Below are 25,158 nucleotides of genomic sequence, written 5' to 3' on the forward strand. Positions count from 1 at the left end.
GTTGAAGCCTAGCTTGGAGAATTTTGAGTATTACTTTGCTAGTGTGTGAGATGAGTGCAACTGTGTAGTTTGAACATGCTTTGGTATTGCCTTTCTTTGGGATTAGAATGAAAAACTGACCTTTTTTCCAGCCCTGTGGCCACTGCTGAGTTTTCCAAATTTGCTGACATATTGAGTGCAGCACTTTCATAGCAACATCTTTTAGAATTTGGACCGATATCCAAACTTTAGGAAGCGTAGAAAGTATCATGTTCTGTGCTTTAGTTTTCTATTGCTATGCAATAAATTATCATAAATTTAACAACTTAAAAACAACACCAGGTGCTGCAGAGGTAAAGAATCTGCCTGCCAATATAGGAGACTCGTGAAACTTGTGTTTGATTTCTGGGTCAGGAAGAAGCCCTGGAGAAAGGCATGGCAACCCACTCCAGTAATTTTTGGTCTGGAGAATCTCATAGACAGAGGAGTCTGGTGGCCTACAGCCCATGTGGTCAAAAAGAATCAGACATGATTGAAGTGTCGTAGCACATACACATGCACATCAACCATATATGCATCAAGATTAGGAAGAAAAATGTATTTCACCCACTGTGAAAATGGCATTACTTGACAGATTGGTATGAACTCGGGTTTTGACATCAGACTGACTTTTGCTTTTCAACTGATGAGAATTAAAACATTAACTCTGTCATTGCCAGGCTACATACTTTGGGCAAGGCACATCAAAGATAAATTGAAGATAATGACATCTATTTCACAAAATTTTGAGCATAGAACAGAGGAGAGTGAAGGTCCCGTATTTGTTCCCTTCTCTCTGTTAGCTCCAGAGCTGAGTGAGATTGTTCTTACTCAGTGAGCCAGATTCTCTGGCTGCTTCTGCAGTTAAATAAAAGTGAAGAAGTGGAGTGTGTCTGACACTGATCAGATCAAGTGCTTGGAGTGTTCACTGATGCTGATGATACATTGTTAACTTACCATCTTAAATTAGTTCAAAAGCAAAATCCAGGAACTGATTACCCTTTTAAAATTATTTATATAAATATGAGGTTAATTTAACTTTAAAATAGTATATCAATTACAATTATTTTTAAAATATTTTTTACTTAAATCAGATGCCATCATGGCAAATTTGAGTTGCTTTTGCTAACATGAACTCCAGAACTCCAGAATTTAAATATTTTTCTTCATTCTAGTAGTGCTCATTTCATCGCTTTATGAAAAGATATCCCACAAAAAAATGACTTTGGTATAGGAAAAGTATAGACAGTGCCATAATTTGGCCCTGAATGGTGTTTAATCAAAGATGTTCTTATGAATATGCTTGGGTCTGGTGTTGCCTACCACACTAAATGTTTTCTTTTATATAAGCTTACTCTTGAGGGGGAGGCTTCCCAGGTGGCGCTAGTGGTAAAGAATCCACTTGTTGATGCAAGTAGATGTAAGAGATGAGGGTTCAATTCCTGGGTCAGGAAGAGCCCCTGGAGGAGGGCAGGGCAATCCATTCCAGTATTCTTGCCTGGAGGATCGCAAGGACAGAGGAGCCTGGTGGGCTCCAGTCCATAGAGTCGCACGGAATCGAATACGACTGAAGCAGCTTAGAACCCGAACTTTTGAGGAGCAATTAGATAGACACAATTAGGTTTCCATCAGTACCTTTTGTAACATCCTTCTTGGCTCTGAATTCATAAATAATACAGAAGAATCAAAGCCAAAATTTTTGGTTAGATAGTGACATACACAAGATAGAACTTCCCTACAAACAAAAACATGTTTACTAATAAAAAATAAAGGCTATAAATACTTAAAAGTATTTCAAACACATTTACATTTTCCTGAATAACTTTTGAGACATTCTGATTAGGATCGGTTGCTATGAAAGAAGAAAGACATATGGTCTTAAAAGATTCTTGAAACTTTTACATGGCAATTCTGGTCACATTTCATTAGCCGTATAAGACATGGTCAAGCATAACTTCAAGTGGGTGAAGGAGTACATTTCTACTATGTGCAGAAAAGACAACTGTAACATACTTATTAATACCACTGTTTATCACCATGTTGGCCTCCCCAGGTGACTCAGCAGTAAAGAATCTGCCTGGTTTGATCCCTGGGTCAGGAAGATCTCCTGGAGAAGGAAATGGCAACCCACTCCAGTATTCTTGCCTGGGAAATCCTATGGACAGAGGAGCCTGGTGGCCCACAGTCCATGGGACCACAAAAGAGTCAGACATAACTTAACGACTGAGCACACACACATGCGTTACAGTATTCCCTGCTGGTCCCCAAATAAGTATACCAATCTTTCAGAATGCAATATAAATTTATTCTGTTCTCCAAGGAAGGAAATCCCAAAATACAAGTCAAGGCACAAGCACACAGTGTGGGGTCTCTGGGCGGCATGTGATAATCTCCACATTAGGGATGATGTACAGTAGTCTCTTTATCTCACTCAGCTGAGATCCAGAGACATATGAACATAAGATAAATTATCAGTCCCCCACACATCCATCTTGCAGAGATACAACAGGTTCACAATAATGGCATATTTCAGAATGACAGAATGTGAGCCAACTGGTAGACTCTGATATTTACCACTCCTGAGATCCCTCTGGGTCAATTTTCCAACAGTACCCTTCTCCAGAAATGGGCAATATACCTTGCCCTATTTCCATTCCCTACATGTATCTTACTTGATCAGTTTTCCACAGCTTCTGATGCAACCTTCTGGGAAGTTTTTCTTTTATCATAACATATTGTCTTTAACAATATTTGAAATGGGGCATGGGACACATGCCTAGTGCAGTAATTGAATGGTGGCCTCCCAAGTCCTAATCCCTAGAAACTGTGAAGGCTATAAAAAGTGCTTTTGCAGATGAAATTAAATAAAGGATCTTGAGATGAGATCATTCCAGACTATCCAGTTGGACTCTAAGGCCAATGACAACCAGAAAAGACACTCAGACACAGAGGAGGAAACCACGTGAAGACACATGGAGACATTGGACATACATGACAATATGTAGATATTGGCTATATTGGATACAGTAATAAGCTAAGAAATACCTAGAGTCACTAGAACCCGGGAGGGACAAGGAAGAAGCCTTCACAAGAGCCTTCAGGGGACACATGACCCTGTCTACACTTTGATTTCAGATGTCTAGCCTCCAAAACTGTGACAGAATACATTTTTGTTTGTTTTTTTTAAGCCACTAAGCTTATGATAATCTGTACAGCAGCCCTAGGAAAGCAAAAACCTTCCTTCGGTCCATGTGACTTGCTTTGGCCGGTAAAATGTGAGCATAAAAGATGAGTAACTTTCAGGCGAATACACCTAGTTACCAGTATGGGGCACTGTGGCACTCTCCTTGCCTCAGTGATTGTGGAAGCATGAATCAAGATGAATATTGTTGTTCAGTCACTGAGTCATGTTTGACTCTTTCTGATCCCATGAACTGCAGCACATCAGGCTTCCCTGTCCTTCACTATCTCCTGGAGTTTGCTCAAACTCATGTCCATTGAGTCAGTGATGCAATCCAACCATCTCATCCCCTCTCAACCCCTTCTCTTCTTGCCCTCAATCTTTCCCAGAATTTTCTAATAAGTCGACTCTTTGCATCAGGTGGCCAAGGTATTGGAGCTTAGGTTTCAGCATCAGTCCTTCTAATGAATATTCAGGGATGATTTCCTTTAGGATTGACTGGTTTGCTCTTCTTGCTGTCCAAGGGATTCTCAAGAATCTTCTCTGACACCACAGTTCAAAAGCATCAATTCTTCAAAGCTCAGTCTTCTTTATGGTCCAACTCTCACCTATATATATGACTACTGGAAAAACCATAGCTTTGACTATATGGACCTTGGTTGGCAAAGTGATGTCTCTGCTTTTTAATACACTGTCTAGGTTCATCATAGCTATTCTTCCAAGGAGCAAGCATCTTTCAATTTCATGGCTGCAGTCACCATCCATATTGATTTTGCAGCCCAAGGAAATGAAATCTGACACTGTTCCACATTTCCCCCATCTATTTGCCACAAAGTGATAGGACCAGATGCCATTATCTTCATTTTCTAAATGTTGCATAAGCCAGTTTTTTCACTCTCCTTTTTCAGCTCATCAAGAGGCTCTTTAATTCCTTTTTATTTTCTGCCATTAAAGTGGTATCATCTGGCTATCTGAGGTTGTTTGTATTTCTCCCATCAATCATGATTCCAGTTTGTGATTCATCCAGCCTTGTATTTTGCATGATATATCTGCATGTAAGTTAAATAAGCAGGGTGACAGTATACAGCCTTGATGTATACTCCTTTCCCAATTTTGAACCAGTTTGTTGTTCCATGTCTAGTTCTAACTGTTGCTTCTTGTCCTGCACACAGGTTTCTCAGGAGGCAAGTAATGTGTTCTGGTATTCCCATCTCAATAAGAATATCCCCCAGTTTGTTGTGATCCACACAGTCAAAGGCTTTAGCGTAGTCAATGAAGCAGAAGTAGATGTTTTTTGGAATTTCTTTGCTTTTTCTATGATCCAGCATATGTTAGCAATGTGATCTCTAGTTCCTCTGCCTTCTCTAAATCCAGCTTGTATATCTGGAAGTTCTCGGTTCACATATTGCTGAAGCCTAGCTCGAAGGAATTTGAGCATAATCTTGTTGAATGTTTCTCAGCCAAAAAAAGTAGCAAAATTGTTTCATTTGCAGAGACATGGATGGACCCAGAGACTGTCATAAAAAGTGAAGTAAGACAGAAAGAGAAACACACAAATATTGCATATCAACACATATATGTGGAATCTAGAAAATGGTATAGATGAACTTATTTGCAAAGCAGAAAAACAGACACAGATGTAGAGAACAAATATATGGATACCAAGAGGGGAAGGGAAAGGGGGGTGGATTAGGAGGTTGGGGTTGGCATATATACTCTATTATATATAAAATAGAGACAAGAACAGACTGTGTAGCACAGGGAACTCTACTCAGTGCTGTGTGTGTGTGTGTGTTAGTCACTCAGTCACGTCCAACTCTTCGCAACCCCCTGGACCGTAGCCTGCTAGGCTGCTATGTCCATGGGATTCTCCAGGCAAGAATACTGGAGTGGGTTGCCATTCACTCCTCCAGGGGATCTGCCTGACACAGGGATTGAACCCAGATGTCCTGCATTGCAGGCAGATTCTTTACCATCTGAGCCACCAGGGAAGCCCACTCAATGCTCTGTGGTGACCTAAATGGAAAGGAAACCCAAGGAAGAGGGATATGTGTATATGTGTGACTGATTCACTCTGCCGTACAGCAGAAACTAACACAAAAGCAACTATTAAAAAAAATGATGACGCCTAAATCAACTTAGGTCTCTGGTTGATTTAATAATCAGATTAGCCTGGCTAATCTGTTCTGGATGTGATTGTAACAATAAATAAATAAACTTTTATAGTTTCAAGCCACTAACATATTTGGCCAGTTAGTGACTGCAACATACCTTAGCCCATACTCATGATTAAAGCAGTTAACAGAAATTTGGGGATTAATAATTTCCTTTCAATGTTCCAATGTAAACTTTTACTAATTCCCTTTTAACATATTTGTTGCATGTTCAAATGTGGCTCAATAACACTCCGAGGAAATATTAAAGAGGGAGTATCAAGAATCTTGGAATCAAAAACACCTGTCTGAAATTCAAATACATCTAATTTCTTTGAGGAAGTCCTCTGTGTCTCACTCTTCTGCTCTGCAATATATAAGCAGTGTTTGTAAGGTTCCAATTAGATAATTGATGGCAAAGACTTTGTAAACTATAAACAACTATATACACATAATCAATTTCCATTTCACTTCTGTGATGACAAGAAACTACCCATACCATAATATTTAGGGGCAAGTCTTACTAGGTGAACCAAAACTCCCAACCTTTCCTAAATGAATAATACAGATTCTTCATATTTCCACATAATCATGAATTCCAGTGAGATATATCGAAAGAAGACTGAACCCAGAAAAAAAAAAAGATACATCCCAAAGATAAATTCTGCTAAATGGTTTTCTCACAATGACTCCTTATCTTCAAGATAATGGATGAGATTTTATGGCTTAGAGAATCTGAGCTGTTTAAGGAATATGGCTGAGGGCTACTCAAAAAGTCAGAGACAAACATAACCACATACGATCATTCCAACCAAAGCTACAGTATCTGGAGGATACAGATGATTACCAGAGGGAATAAAATGAACTTTGGAAATAAGCAAGGTTTTGAACAATATTTGTTAGTATTAGTTTCTGCTTTATATGACAGAGAATGGCTTAAGAGAAGAGCCGTCATAGGAGAATTTAGTTTTTTTTTTTCCTTCTCCAACAAAATAATTCCTGAATAACTGAATTGCTAGCTAAAATGCTGGCTCAATAGGTCATGAAGACAGGCTCTGTCTCACTACTCCACCATCCTTGTTTCGCAGGTGGCTGTTGGAACTTCAACCCTTTCATTTTCATTCCAGCAAAAGAAAACAGAAAGTGAGAAGACAGTCCATTATCATTTTAAGGTGCCCTCTTGGAGTGACTCCATGAACATTTGTAATTACATGTCACTACATGCAACTAGTCACGTAGCCACTCTAAGACACAAAGAGGCTAACAAGTACAGTCTTTTAGCCACAAGTGTCATTACCACTTTTAGCATGTATATTTGTTAGTTAGAATTTGTGAGTAGGATGGGGATGAATGTTGCAGTAGCTGCTGCAGGAAAGAAAAACTGAAGTAGAAATGAAAAGGAACAATAGTTAAAGAATAAGTAAGGAATAAGCACTCATTCCTTATGTAGATAAACATATTTATCTGGAAATTCATTTATTCAACAGGTATCTACTGGGAATAACATGATGTGAGATGCTTTACTAGGTCCAATGGGTACGGTGAAGAGAAGACACTGGGCGTGTGTGCTAGGTTACTTCAGTCGTGTCTGACTCTGCGACCCCATGAACTGTAGCCGCCAGGCTCCTCTGTCCGTCTGATTCTCCAGACAAGAATGCTGGATTGCCGGGCCCTCCACCAGGGGAGCTTCCCTACACAGGGAAGAACTCGGGTCTCTTATGTCTCTTGCATTGACAGGTGAGTTCTTTCACCACTAGCACCATGTGGGGAAGCCAGAGATACTGTTTGCCCTCAAGCAAATTGTGATTAAAGGAGGGTTCATAACGATAGACAAATAATTAAAATGAAAATATAAATATACAAGAGATGGCAAGATGGAGGTTAAAAAATCTCTTTCGGTAGGTTGAAAGTATATGTTTGATTGACATTGGTAATAAGAGATGTCTTGAACCAAGGTGGAGGGCTTGTGTCAGTGGGAATCAAAGTTGCGGAACCTATATCAAGGTTTTAAGAAAGGCAGAAGTAAAGGACTTCAAAACTGAATGTATGTTTGTGGGAAAAAGAATAATTAATAATAGTAAATCTAAGATTATGTGCCTCCTAAGTAATTGGAAAAATACCCTTATGTATTAATGTGAGCAAGCAGATGAGGATGAGAATCAAGCTGAAGAGGTACTAAGATGATGCAGAGTTTGGGTTAATGAAGCCTTGTCTGGTTCTGGTTAATGCCTACTTCCCACCCCCCCCACCCCCCCACCAACTCTCTTATGTTTCCTCAGCAGTATGACGTACCTCAATCAAATCACTTAACACACGGTGCTAGAAAAGACCACAGTATCACCAATGTTTTGCTACAGCTGGCTTTTACCAGCTTGCATGGATTAAGTACTCATGTGTTTTTTCCCCCGAGCCCTAGTTCAGTGACACAAGTTGACAGTTTGAAACCCGTCATGGTGGGAGCATTTACACCATAGAAATTGGCAAATGCTTCTTATCAGGCTCTCTCTTTCCCTGAAAAGCTAGTTGTTAAACATCTATCAACACACCTCTGTGTGTAGCTCTGCATCTCAGACTGTAAGTTTTTGGGGGTACAGCCTGGGTCTAATCCGTATATGTGTCCTCTTTTGGCAGGAGTGCAGCATTTAGTGGTGGCAATGGGTGGTGGTTTCACTGAAGTGCCATAAGAATGGTGGGCTAATTTAAGAGATAATCAGAGAAAAACATTCTGCACACAGTTGGAAAAATGGTTTGGAGTTCACTTTTGAGAGCGTAGCTTGAATTATGTGTGAATTTGGTAATAGTTAAGTTTGAGAAGAGAAGAAATAACTCGTATGTGGAATGTGTTATAAAGTTGGTACAGCTGTTAAACTTAAATGTCAACATTGTGGAGGGAAAAATAAGCTTTTTAATACAGAGTTTGCTTTATCTTGCAGTAACCTGGAACTGGAGTCTGAAAATGTATGGCTTATGGAATCATCTAGAAAGCATGAGAAATGAGCTTTACCTTGGGTCCATGTGAGAAAAAAATGGCGTCACATCATGTAGATAGGCATAATAGTAATGTAGGTGAAGTGTGCCTCTGTTCCACCCTTCAGAATCACTTTGTCTTCCCAAGTTTCATAAAACATGAATGTACGAAATGTTATGTCCCCTATACAAACACTCAGAATAGACATAGATTACTACAGAGTAATCCAATTGTAAGAGGATAAAGCTTATGTTCACTCTGAATAAAAGATTAAACACCTAAATAGGGAGTAACAACTTAGCGAGCTACTTAAAGGGCAATTGCAACGCAGATTTTCAGTTGGTACTAAAACCTACTGCAGAGAGATAGCCACATTTTACATCATTTCATTAGGTGGAATGTTTCCAGATGTAATGAAAAATGCAAGGTCCTAATTCAGTATGCTTGTTCTTTAATACAACTAAAATAAAATCCTTGATCTTAAAACAGCTTAATAACATAAAGAATAATTACATTGACCAAATATAAATTGAGTGCATGTAAAGAATGTATTCTAAGGGCATAAAAGTAAAATCATATTAATTATAAATTTAAGTGATCATCTTTATTGAAAAGCACATGATTATATGATGTCCTGACTATCCCATAAAATAAAGAACATATGGTTACTATAAATATGTTAAGTCTAAAGCTGTGCCTTCTGGGGCAACATGGTGAAATAAATCAGGTTTTCAACCTTTTAATATCATCTGTGTCTCTCAAATCAATGTAAGTGGATACACAGGAGGGGACAACACTCAGTGTTTGTGATAGGCTTTTAAAAAAATGGATTAATATATCTTTGTTAGAAATTACCTAGTCCCCTAAATGTATGTTCTAAGAATTTTCCTGCTATTCTGCTAATAATTTAATCACCACAACCTATCTGGAGAAAAAATCTATTTCTATTAATAACACAGATACCATCATAGACAGGCTTTTTAATATTTTTTGTTTTCTATATTTAAATCCATAGTACATGACCTTTTTAAAAAATGTCTAAATTTTCTTTTTTAGGCCTATATTGGCTATATACACTATTAAATGACTATGTATCTTGCTTAATCCTCTGTTTTTAAGCAAGCCAGAAAGCTTTGTGTGTGTTTTCTCCACATAGAGCTCTTTAGAATTAATGTATAATCATAATGAGTTTTATTACTAAAGAATAAAATTACTTGCAGCTTCTGCGTGGACACAATTGATCAAAGTCCAGATGAACAATTTCAAAGAACTAGCTTAATTTAAAAGTGCTTTGTCTAATATTTCATAATATTCAGTGATCTATTTCTACATCAGTTTTGTGTCCTTGAACTTATATTTGAGATGGGGACATTTCTGTAAATGCCTCATAATATTGTTATAAGATTTAAAAGAGATGTAATTCTTTTCATTCCCCACATTAATGACAGTTACTATTAAAAGTATAAGTTTTAATTTTAATGAATTTGTAAATTAAAAATCATACAAAATGACTAGAAATCATGTACAGTGTACAATGATCATGTACAATACATTATGTAAAGCTGACCATATATGTCACTAGTATTGCTTTTATATTGTCAAAAAATGGATTTACTTGAAGTACAAAACCTGTATTTAAAAGTCACTATTATGTTCAGAAGTGTTTCCTTGCATGTAGAGGCTGATAAACATGCATTTTTCTAATAAGAAATACAAAAATTAATTTGAAATCTAAAGCCTGATCTTTGAGTTCTAAAACAACCTCATCCTGAAAAGTTTGCATTCATAACTTCTCGTGGGCAGATATACACTCAGCTACCAGCAGGTGGCAGTATGCATATGGAAGAATAATTTTTCAAACTTGCTTTACTGTCTGAGCGACCAGGGAAGCCCTTGCAAACTGCAGATTATAGCTATGACTAGTAAATGAATATGCACTCACTTAAAAGCTCTATTTAGGAGGGGAAAAAAAAAGGATTTCCTAACTGCTTTAAAATCTCTTACTATTATCTTCGTTATTGTACTTCAAGAAAGAGTATATGGTTGTCATTTGTGAAATACATTGTCTTAATCCCAGTGAGCAAGGGTGCATGCTAAGTCACTTCAGTCATGTCCACCTCTTCGCGACCCCATGGAACTGTAGCCCGCTGGGCTCCTCTGTCCATGGGGATTCTCCAGGCAAGAATACTGGAGTGGTTCTTAATGAACTTATCACTAAGAATAATATCTTAGTGAACCTCATACTGATTCTTAGATAATACTTTTTACTATAAATAAGTCAAAATATTACTCCATTAGGTGAAAGTTCATTAAAACATAAAAGTTTAACAACATAAAAAAGACCAAGAATGGGATTCCAGTTCATACCGAGTAAATGGGGATGGTGTTTGTAGAGACACTCAGTTTTTCTCAGTAGACCCTGAAGTCACGCCAGAGTCACACCAGAGGAGTGGGTTGCCATGTCTTCCAGGGGATCTTTCTGACCCAGGGATTGAACCTGCATGCCTTACATCTATTTGTATTGGCAAGTGGGTTCTTTACCACTAGCACCACCTGAGAAGCCCTAAGACTAGTGTAGTACAAGTTTTCAGGAAGATGAGAATTACTGGCTGGCCTTTTAACATGACTCTTCTCTGATCTGTCATTTAGGATCAAATAGGTCATTTAACTATGAGATCCTTTAATATATATTCTCATGGCTGTTTATTTGTTGGGGGTGTCTCCAGCTTGCACACATATGTATGCAATGTTTTATGTTCTAAAAATGTATGAAAAAGGAGGGATAAAAATAGAATCTGAGAGAGACATGGACTAGTGTCAGTTCTTCAGGATTACTCAACAGTGAAATCATATCATTTATCAAACTAGTAGGAAGCTTAAACCTGTTTCAAAAATTGGTTTGGATATATATGTAGCAACTGAAACATTTTTCTTTTTTATCCTGTGTCTCTTATCCCCAAAATTTATGAATGAAGGATCAGAGATGGCAGAATATGCTATACCAGCAACCCTTCCCCACTGTCCCTGGTCATTCATGATTATGTTTTTTTTTTTTTGGCAGAACATGTGTCAGCAGAATGACTGTAGAAATTTCTTGAACAGGGAGGGTTGGTGTTTAGCAGTAACTTAAAAATTAGAGTAGTGAAGTGGAGAAGGCAAGAAGTATATGAGAAAGCGATGGTGATGGAGGAGGACCTTTCTATTTGCACTGGACTCATGGAAGTTTATTTTTATTTTTTTCTCCTAAATGAAAGTATATCTAAATAGATATATCTACATGTTTCCATATTATATGTCACATATCTTGTTCAAGAATATAAATATGCAATGTAATCACATATGTATCTGAAATAAGAGAAACAAAGAGAATATGGCAGCAAAAATCTATGACTTTTCAATAAAAATTATTTTGCAGTTTAATGAAACTTTTGTGAATTCTTCATCTAGAGTAACTTGAATATAAAAAAATGTTTTGAAATATATGCTATTTACCTACTAGCTCCTTTGTTGAAGAAAGAAGTTTAGGCATGATGGGGGGAGGAGAAGGTGTTGCTGCAGACAGCTCTGCTATTTTTCAGTTCTATTGACTTTGCAGATTTTGAAGCACTGTCCTCAAGTTACTAGTAGATTCACACATGTACATTAAAGATAAAATGGATAATATTGATTTAACTCAAATCTCTACTTCCATCCTGTTAGGAGGCAGACTGGAAACCCTGGGCCCAATTCTGATACTGGAGAAGTATCCACATTTCCATTCTATGAGTTTTCCATACTTCTTTTTCACAAGTATCATTCCTACTTTCTATCTTAGTGAACCTCATGTTGATTCTTAGATAATACTTTTTAATATAAATTAGTCAAAATTTGACTCAATTAGGTGAAAGTTCATTAAAACATAAAAGCTTACAACAGAACAAAGACCCAGACTGGAATTCCAATCCACAGAGAGTAAATGGGGATGGTGTCTGTAGAGACAACTGCTCTTTCTCAGTAGACCCTGAAGTCACACCAGAAGTGCAGCAGGATTAAACTAAATGAGCCTTGGTGTGACTCACAAGAAGATAAGCATTTTTGACCTTTCCATTCCAGTAATTGAAGAGAAATGGACTAAACGGATTAGCCCATATTGAGAAACAAGGAAATTTTATGCAATAGATTTTAAAAATGCATATGTCAGCTAAACATGTTTCAAATCCCATACTCCAAAAAGAAAAATTGATTTTTGAAAACTTTTTAAATTGTATTGAATTCTAGCATGCATGTGGAAAAGTACACAGATCAAATTGAATGGACTGATGATTTGTTTTTTTTATTTCTACAAAACAAATGCACCTAAGTAACCAACAATAAGATTAAGCAATAGAATATAACTAGAACCTAATGGTTACCCAATACTAACTTCTCCATCACTACTTCTATGTAACCATGTCCTATTTTCTAATACCACAGATGAGTTTTGTATTTCATTGAACTTTACATAAATACAATCTTGTAGTGTATATGCTTCTGTGTCTGGTTATTTTAATCAACATAATATTTATGAAGTTCCAGCCATGTAGTATCTTATTCATAATCATGTCACACATCTTATTGTACCATGCATATTTCATCCAATTTGAAACTGTTATGAATAGTATTCCTATAAATATTATAGTACATATCCTTTGACACACATATGTGTGCATTCCTAATTATATTAAGTTATATAAATTAGTAAATGCTAATTTACTAATTTGATTTGAAAAAATCAATACTAACTGATTTGAAATACTAACTGATTTGAAAAAATCCATTTTTCAAAGTGGTTGTACTAATTTATACTTTCCCTAATTGTGATGAAAATTTTGGTCACTCTATATCTTCACCAGTACTTATTACAGTGCATAATTTCCATTTAGTCATTCTCCCCAGTGCACTTTTAAAGACAATGTATATGTATAATATTATATAGAAAACAAAAACACATGTGAAATATATATTAACATGCATATGATATGTCACATATACAACATGACACTAAAAAGAGTTTAACTTAGATGTTGCAGAGACTATCAGCCTGCTGTGGAAAAAACAATTGACTGGACAGCCTACATGATCCTTGCCCCCACACTATTTTTCCCTGGAAAGAGAGAAGGAAGAGACCCTGAGGTCTGGAAGAGACCATACCTAATTACTTAGCGGCTCTCATATACAGTGCATCACTAGGAATCTAGGTCGTATCTTCAAAGGGCTTACCTTTACCTTAATGCTTTAGAAGAATGCATCCGCCACCTGTGCCTGGGGACTGAACGGGGAGGACCTGAGATAGAGAGGCAGGTTCAAAAAGTACTGCTCTGTTGGACATGCAGGATCAGGTGCTGAAACAAAAGAGTGCATTGGAGAATCAGTCCATGAAGTTCAGTTGCTTTATATTTTGCACCTCCTGAAAATGAGTCTCCACTCTTGAAAAATATAAACTCTTAGGTTCATTTCCTTCCTAAATTGTTACCTTGAATACAAAATGCTATATGTGTCAGCTTAATGAGAACTGAGAGAAGTTTTGGGCCATTTAATCTTCTGCTCCTGGGCCTAAATGGCATTTCATAGTTTTTGCCCTGAATGTTTATGAACTTCAACCATAATAGCCAGTTAAAAACAAATTCACTTCCCTAACAATTCTGGCCAAATCAATCATGCATGATATGCCCGGAGAACTTGAAGGAGCTTTATAGTCAGACAGATGGACCTGATTTTAAACTTCCAAGTTTTCAAGTCACTTCTCAGAGCCTTAGTTACTTCATTTGTCAATTTTGAATTGTTTAGGCAGGCTACTACGGGAATTGTGATAATTAGATTAAAGAACTTATATAAAATGCTTGGTATTGTCCCTGGAACATGATAGGTATATAATAAATGGTAGATAACACTGTTAAAATTTATTATTAAATAGATTTTACATCTTAAATTTCTATAAGGATCAAAATGGCATGGTGTTTCTCATCTATTATAAATTTGTTTCTAGCATTCAAAGTAATAGATAATATTTCATATTTATATGCAATTTTCATTATTTTTTTGGAATTTGCTACACTGAGCAACATTTTCAACATCCAAAAGGCTATTTATTTATTTAATTCTACTGGTTTACTTACATTTTCAATAAAAATTCTTACTTAATAGAGTACTGAAACAGAAAAAAGACCCCACACTGTTTGTTATCATGAAAATGGGTATTTATGAGTGTTTGTTTTGTTACTCATTATATATATGTATGTATTTTATATATATATATTTATATATACGTAGAGAGATAGATATACATCTCCATAGAATCGAACAAGTTTGGTAAGCTTTCTATGGAAGTTTACTTTTATGAAGATTGCCACAATTTGTATGAGTAACTATATAAGACCAGCTTGTGAACGTCTGTCATATTTTCATTCTTGCCTAAGAGTAAACTAAATGAAGTCAATAAAAAATTCTTAAGCAAGGTGAGTACAATGCCTTTATGGGAAGATTTTTGATTCTTGACAGAGAAACAACACGAATTTAGGCAGCCACTTCAAGTGAAGTATTGTAAGAAAAAGAAATTATGCATCTGAAATTTCCTCCAAACAATGTAGCAACGACAGGAGTTTCAATAAAATCTTACAAAGATGTGACTTATGCCATAAACTCATGATATAATAGTATCATCATGTTGTAGTTTATTCCCCCAAAACAAAAGGCAAAATGTATACTAAAATACTTTAGGATAAGTTGCTAACTAATTTAAGAAGTAGCAGTAATGAAACAGTAATTTCCCATAAGTATCATGTAAATTAGCATTGTTCAAACAATTTTTGAGCTCTCAGTTTTAATCCTTTGCATTCTAACTGATCCTGTCACAATTTTGTCAAATAATTCAGGGTTGAAATAATACTTATCTAAACAATTATACTAAGTCACTAACTCTAATTCCAAAATTCCTATTAAGTTTCTACAATGTTTTATATATACTGGCGGGCTTCCCAGGTGGCTCACTGGTAAAGAATCTGCCTGTCAATGCAGGAGACACAGGTTGGATTCCTGAGGCAGTAAGATCTCCTCTAGGAGGAAATGGAGTATTCTTGCCTGAAGAATCCCGTGGACAGAGGAGCCTGGCAGGCCATTGTCCATAGGGTCGCAAAGTCAGATACGACTGACTGACTGAGCACCATCAGTATATACTGGCATTAAGAATGTGATAGTGAATAAGAAACTTTCTTCCCATAAAGTTTATGTTGCAACAGATAAAAACAATACACAAACAAGAAATTAGCTCTGTTGCTATATAGAAATTAAAAACAGGTTTCAGTGTTCACAAAAAATGACCATAAACAGATTTGAATGGTAAAGAGCTGGTAATCAAGGAAAAATCAATGGCAAGAACATGACAGACAAAAATATCCTGTCTAATGGAAAGACTTGATGGTGGGCACCCATTACTAAGGCACAGAAAAATTATTCTGAGGCCAAAACACAGGAACAAGTTAGAAAGTGGAAGGAGTGAAGTTGCAGAAGTAGACAAGGGGTCAGATAGAGCCTAGGATTTTACTGAAAGTCATTTGAGAGTTTTAAAATTCTCCAATAAGTGATATAATTGATTGATAAGTGATTTAACTTGATTAATACTTTAAAAAATTGAAGATTGGGGAATGGTTTATGAAAGTCCAGTAGAGGACTTTATTCAGGAAAGAAAGTAAATTAAATAGTCATGACAATAAAAAATAGTAGCCCTGAGTAGAGATGATTATAATAGATATAGGGAGATGTGGATAGATCTGGGTAGTTTTAGGACTTGCTGATAGGTTAAATATGGGTGCTGAGATATATTGAATAGTCTAGGAAAACTTCTAGGTGTTTATTTGGTGCTGTTGCTATTTTCTTAAAATGGGAAAAACAGTGACAAGCAGGCTCAGCATGGTGGTAGAAGTTAACAGTTCTATTTTTTAATTCATTTTTTAAGTGTGTATTGCCTATTAGAAATACACATGGAAATGTTAAGCTATTAAATATTAAAAAACATGAAGTTCAGAGAAGTGGTCAATACTGAAGAAGTTAATTTGGGAATGAATCATCATCATTTTGGAATGCCAGAAAGCAGATATGGTGTATGACTGCACTTAATATCTACCATGATAGAGGAAGAATATCTATCCAGTGCCTGTACGTCAAGAGTAATCTGGGTATAGAGTTTTGAGACTTTGAACTTTATGTTAAAATCCAAACATTCAGCCTAGGATTCATAAATTTATTGACCATAAAGTATGTGAAGTTCTTGCTGCTGAGTCCTGAATAGGTAGCCTCCACCTTGCTTCCTGACTCACATTTATGCTGTTATCTTTAATCTGGTTGATTTTCCACAGATCTTTCCCAGTTTTTCACTGAGTGCTGAATCATACAGATTTCTCTCTGCCTCTGTTTAAATCATCACATGTGATTCTTCTGGAATAATGAATGAATCCAACAGGGCCATGATAATGAAATGACCTTACTAATGAAATACATATGTAGGATTGTTACATACACCAGCTAAGCACTTCTTGGCTCTTCAATTTAGAATATTTTATATTTCTTAAAGTGGAAGAATACTTTTGAAACAAAAATCGACCAACTATATTTAAACAATCACTTTCAAATGTTTTAAAACAAGTTTTAAAAATGGATAAATCCATTAAATTAATCCTTTGTTGTTGGCAAATAGGCTGGTAGTAAATTGACTTTCTGGGCTTCTCTGGCGGCTCAGATAGTAAAGAATCTCCTTGCCAATGCAGGAGACCTGGGTTCGATCTCTGGGTTAGGAAGATCCCCTGGAGAAGGGAATGGAAACCTATTCCAGTATTCTTGCCTGGAGAATCCCATGGACAGAAGAGCCTGGCAGACTACAGACAGTTCATGGAGTCACAAAGAACTGGACATAAATGAGCAGCTAACACTCACTCACACACAAACTGACCTTCTACAAATTCACCTACAAAAATGTCTACTTCTCACCTGCAATTCCCTTCTAAGGTAGTGAAGTGTGTGCTGTGACTTGATTTTTTAAGAAAAATTTATGTGTAAAAGCTGATAGATTTAGTGTTAAGAGTTGTTAAGCTTGTGATTTTTTTTTCTTCTCCCCCCCCCCATTTATTTTTTATTAGTTGGAGGCTAATTACTTTACAATATTGTAGTGGTTTTTGTCATACATTGACACGAATCAGTCGATTTTTTAAAGTGAAAAATCAGAGGTACTGCTAACCCTGCTAAACTGTGTTTCTTAACTGAAGAGAATGCTGAATTTAATTAGAGATTAGTGAATATAAATACATAATTGTACTCATACAGTTCCAAGGACCCCCTGAAATCTAGTCACAGATTTAAGGTTACAATACCCTGGGAACTTTATACTAAAATTCAAGACCTATCTTGGTCCCCTTGATAATCCATGTAGTAAATGGGAAACTATATTGGACCTCCATGTTTCAAGGCTTTTAGTAGGACATCATTTCTAAAATACTGAGCAATTTAGGGAGAAAACGGAGTCTTACAACAAACAATACAGTTCTTGGAAATAAAAGGTCCCCAACTATAGTAAAGATGGCAACATAAGAAACCATGACTTCAAACAGGATTATGTGAAGTAAAAAAAAAAAAAAAAAAATTAAAAATTCTAGAAATCAACCTTGAAGGATAAATCTAATTTCCTGAGCAATCTTGGTAGGGGTATCCATGGAATATTTGTGAAAGAAAGTCTCACAACTGATGTAATATCCTGGCAATCTTATTAGGTTGCGTTCAGTCATTACATTTGAACACTAAAGTAAATTGCTCTTCTTCCCACTGATAGTTGGGAAAATGGATTATGCCAGATATACCTATGCAATTGGCTACTCACTTTATATTGCATAATAATTTTAATCTTCATGAAAGACTTATCCATACATACACATTTTGAAAAATCAAATAAACTCCAAAAATACCTCAAGAAGTTCTCAAAAGGATCTCTCTGTTCTTAAGAGGTGCCCTATATCACCTCCATGGAATTCTCAGGACTTGGCAGAATGAAGTATCAAAAGCCATGGTTTGGTGACCGACAGACGTGCTTCTCAATAACTATAATAGAAGGAATTTCTAATTTGCTCAGTAAATATTTATAAGTGTTTAACACTTAGTGGTTTTGGTGAAAATAAAAAATTAAAGCAAACAAAAGAACAAATAACAACATAACTAAACATTCCAACAAGAAACTAGTTGATTCTCTCTGGTAGCTTATAGTATAGAACAAGAAGAAGAAAGTGTTAGTCACTCAATCGTGTCCAACTCTTTGCAACCCCATGGACTGTACCCTCCAGATTCCTCTGTCCATGGAATTCTCCAGGAAATAATACTGGAGTGGGTAGTCATTCCATTCTCAGGTCATGCTCCCACCCCAGGGATTGAACCGTCATACTTCTGTCGTTACACTTAAGTCCTGGTACTGCCCAAGGAATGATTAAATTATTACAGTACCAGGAGTTAAGTGTAATGACAGAAGTAGGATGTACAGGGCTTCATGAAAACACAGAGAGGAGGTCACATAAACTAGACTAAGCGGCTTGAAAACTTTTACCAAAAATTATAGATTTAGACTTGAGTTTTGAGGGACAAGCAGGCATTAACTTGCTAAAGAGGAAAGCATTTATGTCCATAGGTTGGCATGTGCAATGTATGAACACATGGAATTAGTTGGCATGCTCAGAGTAAAACAAATAATTTACTATAATATAAATTAAGAGTATTGTATAGGTAATAATTGGAGAATCAGACCATCAAGGGCCTTTTGTGTTCAGTGGAACAACTGATACATGTTTTTCCTTTAAGTTTTAGGAAGGACTTAGAAGTCTTTTAAGCACATGAACACACAATCGTATTTATATTTTTTAAGTTTCTCTGAAAGGATGTTGGAGTGAGTGAAGATGGATTGGTTAAAGGGAGACCAGTAAAGAAGTTATCAGACTAATCCAGGATAGAAGTGGTGATGGGCAGAAATAATCTTGGAAAGGAGAAAGGGAGCCACTTTCAAGAAACAATAGGAAGAAGAATCTATATGATTAAATGGTTGATACAATGATGAAGGGAGGAAGGAGGGAGCAATAGATGCAACTCCTAGTTTTCCCACAGAAATAGAAGGTGTAGACACAAGAAATTGACAAATATGTTTTAAGGAGAATAATACGAATTCAACTTTGAATATGTTGTGTACAAGGTTTGGAGGACATCAAATTTATTGTATGATAGGCGGTCAAATTTATGATGTAAAACTTAGCAGTATAACCAACACTGGAAAGAAAATGTTTTATTAGAATGCAATGTGTGTTACATAGATAAAAATACATATTGTTTATTTAGGTACTTGAAAGAATATATGGTATTACAATATAAAATGGATAATCTTTCAGCATTATATGTGAAGAAAATTTGAAAGGTCATCATGTTTGTTTCATATCAGGAATTGCTTCACATTTTGAAGGGTCTTAAAGAAAGGATGAGCTAGATATGGCAGGACAAGTTGCACCTTGTAGACATCAGAAAAAATAGAAAGAAAACAGGAAAGCACCCACAAAGTAGGAAAAGATCATTGATCTGCTGTGTCCAGTGCTAATTTAATAAGAGAAAGTTCTCATAAGCAATTTGTTTGCAAAGTAATTTTAAAAATAGTTCGTATCTAAAAGTCTGCCAGAGAAGAACAATGGAAGCAGGACACTATTATATTGACACATTTAATTTCAGTTTTAGATGGTGTCTTTTCACTTTCCAACATCTCTGAAATATGGATACATCTTAATTCAATAACATTTTATACTTGTTCTCTCCTAAAGAGCCAGTTCTTCCAACAGTCTGCACATGTGTCCAAAGTACAACCATTAAAATTCAGAAAAAAGGGTTTTAGTTGTTTGAAAGATACCTCTTAATGCTTAAGGAACAGATAATCAGAGGATAGGGGATTGAATGTTGTGAAAAAAATATTCAAAATACAAGAGCTAAAAGTAGGTTTGCCCTACATTATATAAGTGCAAGAGCCCAGTACTAGTAATTTAATACAAAATGATTCTTCTAAAAAATTTCTCTATCATCAGTGCTTTGGAGCATCTGGATAAAAAACAGATGTCAATGACACCAAACTTAAAAATTACTGAAAAAGTTGTACTCTGAATGTGAAATTTAGAAACACAATATTCAATTTAACTGGCTTATTTTTTTTTTACTTATACATAAAAAATGTTGATTTATAATTTTTCAGAAAATTTTGCATAATTAAATCCAACCAAATTCTCTCAATTACCATAAAATTCTAAAAGTTAAGAAAGCATTGCACCATGGTTTAACTGGCAGTATTTTCTTTTCTTTTTAAAAAATAACATGCCTTCACAACTGATAGTAATTTAGATAGATGAAATACTATATCTGGTGCAACAACAAAAAGACAAAAAAAAAAAAAAAAAGTTGTTTCTATAGCTGTAACTCTCTCCTACAAAGTTTTCTTTTTTCCTCTCCTAAAGTGGAAAAGAGAACCAATTAGATGGAAGATCATTCCACAGAGCAAGATGGCTCAACTAATCCTCACCAGCCACCATTTAGACTCTGAAACCTGGAATGATTAACTGTGATTTTTGAAAGTAAACTGACCACATGTACTCTGAGGATCTGCCTGTATGATCTCCCAGCAGAGAAAGGAGAGGGAAAGGTGAAAGGATGAGCAGGAAGGGGAGGGAGTGGGGGTGTGGGGTGGGGAGAGAGTCCTGATTCCCAAGGCATACAAGTTTCCATTATCCTTCTCTGAGGATCTAAATGACACTAAATTGCTCCAGCAGAGCAAAGGCAAGCCTTCAGACCTCTGGAACAACTTCAGACCATGACGTTTTCAGGGTATAATGCAGGCTATACAACCCAGAGTTGACTTTAAAACAAGTGAATGTTTACCAGGAAGCAGAGCTGTTGCCAGGGTAGGGAGGGTTTTAAAGTGTGGTTTAAATGTATTAAGGAAATATACATACATAAAATGTCTTGGAAACTGAGAAATCAATGAAAGAATGTCATGGAAAGCTTGATGGAAACTTCCCTTGAAGTGGTAGATGGGTTAAAAGATTAAAGTAGCTCAACCTTGGTGTATCTGTGGTTTTGGACCCTTAAGTCTTTCGCATAGTTAAAAAGTGCAAAGGAAAACCAAGCATAGTTCCTGGGATCCTAATAGAAGGAGGATAAAAAGCCTTTTTTTTTCTGTTGCAATTAGGTAAATATCTGTTCAATGTCATGGAAATACGTGTACTTAGATTCAGAAACAATTCTGAATGTTGGCAGGAAATATTTATCACATTAGTATTTTTGCATTCAAACTCTTTCACTTTCGTGATATAACACATTGCTTATTGGAATATTTATGCTGATACAATTATCCAGGTAATAGTGTGAAAACTATAAGACAAAACTCTAAAAAAGCAAATAATACAAGAAAATGCATTCAAAGCACGGTCACATTGTATATTAGTTTTCTATTGCTGTCTAAGAAACCACAACACATTTAGTGGCTTTAAAGCAACACCTGCTTATTATCTCACAGTTCTGTAGGTCAGAAGTGTGGACACAGTGTTACTGGAGTCCCTGCTCAAGGTCCTACAGGTTGAAAATCAAGATGTCAAGCAGCCACATTCTCAGTACAACCTTGCAGTCTTCTTTCAGTTGATGGCACAAATTAGTTCCTTATGGTTGTCAGAGTCAGGTCCCTATTGCATTGCTTGTTGTCAGATGGAGGTCACTTTCCTCTCCGAGAGTTAACATGCCCTCTCCATCTTCAAAATCAGCAATGGAGAATCTCCTCTCATGCTTCAAATCTTTGTAGCTGGTAAAAGCCAAGATCCTTTCAAGGGCTCACATGATTGGATCAGTCTCAGGCAGGACATTCTCCCTTTATAGGTCAATTGATTTGGGACCTTAATTATATTCGGAAAAGTCTCAACACAGTAACACTCTTACTAGAGTTAGATTGACTGGGAGAAGATGTGTATTTTCTAGAGAATGGGAATCTTAGGTCATAATTCTGTCTAAGACAGACAAGCAGATATAGTGACATTTAGGCATTTGGAAATGCAGTGAATTACCTAAAAAGCACCATGAAATTAAAAGACGCTTGCTCCTTCCAGTAGTCATGTATGGGATGTGAGAGTTGGACTATAAAGAAAGCTGAGTGCCAAAGAATTGATGCTTTTGAACTGTGGTGTTGGAGAAGACTCTTGAGAGTCCCTTGGACTGCAAGGAGATCCAACCAGTCCATCCTAAAGGAAATCAATCCTGAATATTCACTGGAAGGACTGATGCTAAAGCTGAAACTCCAATACTCTGGCCACCTGATGTGAAGAACTGACTCATTTGAAAAGACCTTGATGCTGGGAAAGATTGAAGGCGGGAGGAGAAGGGGACAACAGAGGATAAGATGGTTGAATGGTATCACTGACTCAATGGCCATGAGTTTGAGTAGGCTCCAGGAGTTGGTGATAGACAGGGAAACCTGGCATGCTGCAGTCTATGGGGTCACAAAGAGTCAAACACAACTGAGCAACTGAACTGAACTACACTGAACTGAACCTAAAAAGGATGCAGATTGGGAATTTCTGAGCTCTTCCCCTTTACTAGAAATGTCTTGGCAGATTTCACCTCTCACCCTTCAATGATGTTTCCTTCCATTTTTAACTTGAAGTAGGTCTTGATGAACTTGTATCTTTCTCAAATATAATGGGTATCTGGTAGGTATAGCTTGTTAACATAAGAGTACTCAGTTAATCAAGAATGGGACTTAACCAGTAACACCCAGCCTGACATAGAACATCACTGATCTTGTCTGTGTTCAAAGAATTGCTATAATCATAGTTAAGTTTCTGATACAGTCAGCCCTCTGTATCCATTGGTTCTGCATTTGCAGATTCAACCAACTGCAAACTGAAAATATTATGAAAAAATAATTTCAGAAAGTTCCAAAAATTAAAATTTGAATCTGTCATTCATGGCAACTGTTTACATAACATTTACATTGTATTTACAACAACTTATTATAGATAGCATTTACATCGTATTAGCTACTAACATGGCTTCCCAGGTGTCATTAGTGGTAAAAAAAAAAAAAAAAAAAAAAAACCCACTTGCCAATGCAGGAGACATGAGACATGGGCTCTATCCCTGGGTTGGGACGATGCCTTGGAGGAGGGCATGACAACCAACTCCAGTATTCGTGCCTGGAGAATCCCATGGACTGAAGAGCCTGGTGGGCTGCCGTCCATGGGGTCACAAAGAGTCAGACATGACTGAACCGTCTTAGCACAGCACACAACACAGGTATCATTATTATAAGCAATCTAGGGATGATCTAAAGTGTGATTCCGTAACCATTTACTGAAGCTGTGCTCCTTTAAGGGATGAATTTGTCTAGTAAAGAGACTGTGTTTTCACCACTGAAATTTCCTCCTGTGATTGCCTTACCATATTTATGGCATCATAAGACCTTTGCTAAGGCATCCAGTTTTCTTCTCTTACCTCTTCCCTATCAAAACAGATTCAAAGTATATGCAAAGTAATTTGCATCTCAGTCTCAACTAAAAGCTACATGGATATAGATATACAGTATTTTAACTTTATATTGTACCTTGTATTCATATAATGAAATAGTATGTCATTTAAAATTAATTTACTGATAGGTTATTAACATATGAAAATCACTTGCAAATTATTTTGAATCATTATTACTAACACATTGAACACCTATTCTAAGGCACTGTATTAAAACCTTTAAGCTAGCAACTTGTTTAATCCTCAAGCTTCCCCTGTAGCCCAGAGGTAAGAATCTGCTTGCAATGCAGGAGATTCAGGAGACACAGGTTGGATCCCTGGGTTGGGAAGCTCCCCTAGATGAGGAAAGGTCTACCTTCCCCAGTATTCTGGCTGGGATAATCCCATGACAGAGGAACCTGGTGGGCTACAGTCCATGGGGTTGCAAATAGTCAAGACACAACGGAGAGATTGAGCACATTGTCACATTATTTTAATCCTCACAATGTATAAGGTGGTTATTATAACTGCACAATTTTACCAACAAGAAAATTGAAGTATATAGAAATAAATTTTAAGCAAACATCAATGTAATACAGTCAGTTAAGAATATAAACCTAGATAACTTGATTTTATTGATTGCCATAATAACTGCCTTCCACAAAAGACACCATTCAGTAAGTATGAATATGTATAAGGGTAAAAGGAAAATTTCCCTCCTGAAGTATCAGTTCCCTTGGCCAGATGCTGCCCCTGTGATCAGTGGTTTTCCCCCCTTTCAGGCATATGTATATCCTATACATGCAAGCATATATAAAATTAAAATGACTGTGCATGAGATATTAACACAATTAGGAGGCAATAACATGCATCTTCTTTTTTTCATGTGTAAAATAATACTGGAGACCTGAATATATTAATTTGGTGTTTGGGGACCCACTGTAGCATACAAAATGCATACTAAACCATGAGACTAGAGAAATCAGTCTCCTCTGCTTCACAACTGGCTTCCAAGGTTGTGATAAGTCTCAGGCTTTACCATATATGCAAACCAAGCAGTTGGCCAGTTTTATGGGTGCTGCCAGAAGACATGAGCCTCTTGGATCAGAGACAACTTAATTTTTATGTCAGTTCCCATTGTTCCCGGTTCCCAAGGGGCCAATGTACAAAGACCTAGGTGGAAGTGGCAAAAAAGTAGCTTTGCCTCACAGCTGCTACTGCTACTGCTAAGTCACTGGGCTGGAAGAAGCACAAGCTGGAATCATGATTGCCTGAAGAAA

The sequence above is a fragment of the Dama dama genome, chromosome 18 (genome assembly GCF_033118175.1).
Source record: "Dama dama isolate Ldn47 chromosome 18, ASM3311817v1, whole genome shotgun sequence".
NCBI lineage: Eukaryota > Metazoa > Chordata > Mammalia > Artiodactyla > Cervidae > Dama > Dama dama.